Here is a 5,234-nt window from a genome sequence, read left to right as displayed (position 1 = left end):
AACAGGAGACCTTTCAATCCATGTTTATTTCTAAGGGGTCAGATGCAGCCAGCCCCAGGCCAAGCCTAGTGGTGGGGGGCTGGGGGCTGGGGTCTGAGGGTGGATGTATGGCTGTCTTCCTCCACGGGATGCACCAGGCCCCTGCTCTGAGGTACTAGAGGGAGAGCCCAGGACCCCAGCCCTTCTCTAGAAGGCAGGAGGAGGCAGGCTCTGGACTGAACCTGGTTGTCCCTCCCCAAGCATCCTTTTCATCCTCCACTCCTCGGCTGGTCCAGGTCTCTGGAAAGCAGCAGATCCCAGAGGCACTTTTCAGATGGCCAGTTGCAATGGGGGTCACCCATGGGGATAACCACTCTGTGACCTGCTGAAGATAACAGGCCTTCTTCAAGACTGTCTCCTGTAAGGTGGGTCAGGTGGCGCTCTGTAGGCTTCCCAGAGCGTGCTGGCTCAGCTCCTCCCAGCCGCAGCCATGACCACAGCCAGGCCCGTCCATCTCACCTGCACCTGGACACATGTGGCTCTGACCTGGGCACGGCCCTGGAGTCTGGCAGCACAGAGCACAGTGTCCAGCAGGGACACCCCTGCGTCCCAAGCTGACTTGAGCACAGGGAAGGCCAGGCCTTAGCCATCTCCCCTGAAGTGGTGATAGTCGGGACAGCAATCCCGGCAGTCCTGCATTGTCATCATTTAGATCCACTTGGCACATGGCAGGAGCTTTGAAACATAAAGAAGGGGACCCTGATGCTGGGCTGACACCCCCATCTGGTAGAATCTCACAGGTAACAGGTAAGCCCTGAACCCTGACCCTGAACCATACAGACAAGTACCCGTCCTGGGGGAATGCCCAGGCCTTCAATCCGGGTGCTTGGGGCCCTGAGGGATGCATCCACCCTGAGACCCCATCTTGGATCTGGGCGCTGCAAGGCCACCCCTCCTCACACAAGCACGGCCACCTCCCCCTGCTCCTCCTGGAACCTCTGGGGCCCCCAGTTCACACCAGAACCAGAGGGGTGGGTTCCACCAGCTCAGCCTAACAGCTGGTCAGTGAAGTAGGGTCACCTGAGGAAGGGAGGGGAAGACAGAGGACTGGCCCTCGGGGGCTGGGCCCGCAGGAAGTCCAGTCTGGGTTCCATGCCCCAGACCCCACCCTCAGGGAGGCCCACACCCGGCTCAGGCTGAGGCCATCCCTGCTGCAGACACACACCCTGGGTGGCTGCATCCCCTGGGGTCTCTGAGTGCCGGGGCTACGGAGGCCAGAAACAAACAGCCTGGATTCTGCTTCTGAGACCCAGGGGCCCCTGTGTGAGGTGGGCCAGGCCCGGTGTCCATGCAAGGACCAAGGTTCCTGCGAGCTGGAGTGCACCCAGTGAGTGGCAGGAGAGCACTGCCGGGTGTAAACGTTTGTGTCCTGGGAAGTTCACAAAATGGAGAACCGAAAGTTGGCGGTTGTCCCAGGCGGCCTGGCCCATGGGCAGTACCAAGTGGAAGGGAAAGGGGAACGCATCCTGGAAGGTACCAATGGCTTCCCCCCATCACAGCCCCTGCCTCTGGTTCCCCAGAGGCCAGAGGCTGAGACCCAGAGGAAGGGCAGAGTCCACGGGCCGGATCAGCCTGCGAGCCTGTGGTCCCCAGGGCCTGCCTTAGCTTACCCCTTCCGTGCAATGGGCAGGCATGGGGGAGAAAAGCTCCTGTTGGCGCCAGCACCGAGCACTGGGGCTATCCGAGCCAAAGAGGTAGCGGAGTGGGGAGGCACCAAAGACAACTTTTCCAAATTCTTTCTATGACAGTGTCCTGTGGAACCAGCACTACATGGAATACCTTCAAGGCACCAACTATTCATTATGACAGTGGGGCCTGCGGACATTCAGTAAAGAAGACAGCAGGGTTTGGACTAACGGGGATAACAGGGCCTGGAAAGAGATCCACCAGCACGAAGCTCTTGGAGCACAATAAAGGTGGCCCTTCAGCCTGGAAAGAATGGCCTTTTTGGGAAACGGGGTCTGGGCAGATGATTTGGAAAAAAGCAGTTTGGGTTCCTACCTCTTTCCCAGAAGTCCTTTCTAGAATTAGACCAAAAAATTAAATACATATTTAAAAAGCAAACCATTCCATTTACAGAAGAAAACATGAAATGTTTTAAAATCTCGCAGTAGGAGGCTCTCTGAGCAGGATACAAAAATGCACAAGCCGTAACTGGTAATGACTAATAATGATTTTAAATGCCTGGCAAACCTAAGTAATTAAATAAAAGTAGGAGTTCCCGTCGTGGCGCAGTGGTTAACGAATCCGACTAGGAACCATGAGGTTGCAGGTTCAATCCCTGCCCTTGCTCAGTGGGTTAACGATCCGGCGTTGCCGTGAGCTGTGGTGTAGGTTGCAGACGCGGCTGGGATCCCGCATTGCTGTGGCTCTGGCGTAGGCCGGTGGCTACAGCTCCGATTGGACCCCTAGCCTGAGAATCTCCATATGCCGCGGGAGCAGCCCAAGAAATAGCAAAAAGACCAAAAAAAAATAATAATAAAAGTAACAAAAAGACAGTCACATACACAATCCAAGTCAAATACAAATTCAGGTTGGAAAATACATATATATATATATCTTGGCTGCACCCGCAACACATGCTAGTTCCCAGGCCAGGGATGAACTGCACTACGCAGCCACAACGCCAGGTCCTTAACCTGCTGAGCCACCAGGGAACTCAGGAGGTTCCTAGGCTAGGGGTCAATTCAAAGTTGCAGCTGCTGGCCAAAGCCACAGCCACAGCAACACCAGGTCCGAGCTGCATCTGCGACCTACACCACGGCTCACGGCAATACTGGTTCCTTAACCCACTGAGCAAGGCCAGGGATCCAACCTGGGTCCTCATGGATACTAGTCAGATTTGTTTCTGCTGTGTCACAATGGGAACTCCCAAAATACTTAAAAAAAAAAAAAAAAAGACAATGGGCTAATTTTCTTTTTTTTTTTGTCTCTATAGGGCCACACCTGCAGCATATGGAGGTTCTCAGGCTAGGGGTCCAACCGGAGCTATAGCTGCCAGCCTACACCTACAGCCACAGCAACACGGGATCCGAGCCGCATCTGTGACCTACACCACAGCTCAAGGCAACGTTGGATCCTTGACGCACTGACAGAGACCAGGGATCAAACCCACATCCTCATGGATGCTAGTCGGGTTCGTTAACCACTGAGCCATGACGGGAACACCCTAATTTCCTTGATATGTATAAAAGTGCTCCTAGAAAACAGAACATCAAGAACTGAATAGAAAAATGGACAAATACAAATATTCCAAATATGTTGGAGTTACCATTTTGGTTCAGTGGTAACAAACTTGACTGGTATCCATGAAGATGCAGGTTCAATCCCTAGCCCTGCTCAGCAGGTTAAGTATCTGACATTTCCAGGAGCTGTGGTGTAGGTCACAGATGTGGCTTGGATCCAGTATTGCTATGGCTGCAGTGTAGTGTGGTTTGGATCCTTAGCCATATGCTGCATATGCCATAGCTGCAGCCATAATAAAGCAAATAAAATAAATACATGTATGTAATACATACAGATATTTTTCACTTTTTTTTGGTTTTTCGGTTTCTTTTTCTCCCCCCCCCTTTTTTTTTTCTTGCCACACCTGCAGCATGCAGAAGTTCTCAGGCCAGGGATCCAAACCACACTACAGCAGTGACCCTAACCACAGCAGTGACAATGCCAGATCCTCAACCACCAGATCTCCAGGGAACTCACTAGACTTTGCCACTTTCTATATTAATGGTAGAAATGATCAGCATAAAAATAAATCTAACAGAAGCAATGAGGTGTTTGATTATACTTCTGGGAAATACAGACAAAGTTGCAATGAAATGCTATTTTTCTTGTATTTTAGGGCCACACCCATGTCATATGGAGGTTCCCAGGCTAGGGGTAGAATTGGAGATGTAGCTGCCAGCCTACGCCAAATCCAAGCTGAGTCTGCAACTTACACCACAGCTCACAGCAACGCCAAATCCTTAACCCACTGAGCAAGGCCAGGGATCGAACCTGCACCCTCATGGATGCTAGTCAGATTTGTTTTCATTGAGCCACCACGGGAACTCCCTGAAATACTATTTTAAGAGCTCATAGGAGTCCCCTGGTGGCTTAGTGGGTTAAGGATCTGGTGTGGTCACTGATGTGGCCATGGTCACTGCTGTGGCATAGGCTGGATCCTCGGTCAGGAACTTTCCCATGCTGCAGGCACAGCCAACAAATAAATTTTAAAAAGTCACATACCCATTTAGAGATTGATGGAGAGAAAGTCCTTCCACCTAGCCCTTCCTTCCTAGCAGGAAGGAATTCAGCCTACAGAAAAACTACTACTTGGGTAGGAAGACATTTGGACAAGGATACTGGACGTAGCACTGTCTGTTACAGAAAACTGGGGGAAAAAAACTAAATTTCAACAAAGAAACAGGATAAATTACAGTGCTAGTAAAATATGCTGCAGCCACTAGAAGGACTGAATCCAATCTATATGTTGGAACATAAACACTCTCCAAGCCACCGTGAGTAAGCTCACACTTTCACATAAACTTATTAGATACACAAGTATACTTTCTTTGCTGAAACATAAGAAACTCTTTTATCTCTGCCCCAGAGGAAGGGAACTAGGCCTGGACGTCCGGAGTGGGAAGAACACAGAGTTTTCACCCAAAGCTCTTTTACACTCAACTTTTTTTTACTGTGTGTCCCAAAACATTTTTCTTCACTTGTAAGCCATCGCTTTGGACTTAAGGAACTTGCATCTGATGAGATGAAAAGACAATGGTCTCTGCGACAAGGGCAGCACCAGGAGTCAGTGGGAGCACTGGGCAGAGGGTCAGGGTCGGGGGCTTTGGGGAAGAAATGCTGCAGCAAGAGGCTGAGAGGGGCCAGACGTGTAGAGAAACGTTAGCCTTGCTGAGACGTATGGGCACAGAGATCACCCTGTGCAAGGACCCCGCGGCGGAAAGGACGAATGAACGAGAGGACCCGCAGTTCGCGGCTTTCCTGAGTGCACATCCCATGTTCAGATTTGCTCCTAGACGTCCTGGATTATCAAACACGACCTTAGACTCGCAGCAAGAGGGTCCGTGGGGCTCGGGAGGGACGAAGGCACAGAACCTTCCCGCCCACCACCAGGGTCAGGCACCATCCTGGGTTAGAGACGGCGGGACCGAGATCGGGACCGGGGGCACTCCCGGCTCTTCGAGCGCCCCAGG

This window comes from Phacochoerus africanus, chromosome 4 (assembly GCF_016906955.1).
Source record: "Phacochoerus africanus isolate WHEZ1 chromosome 4, ROS_Pafr_v1, whole genome shotgun sequence".
Lineage (NCBI taxonomy): Eukaryota > Metazoa > Chordata > Mammalia > Artiodactyla > Suidae > Phacochoerus > Phacochoerus africanus.
The sequence above is the reverse complement of the archived record's forward strand: the minus strand, read 5'-3'. Positions refer to the sequence as shown.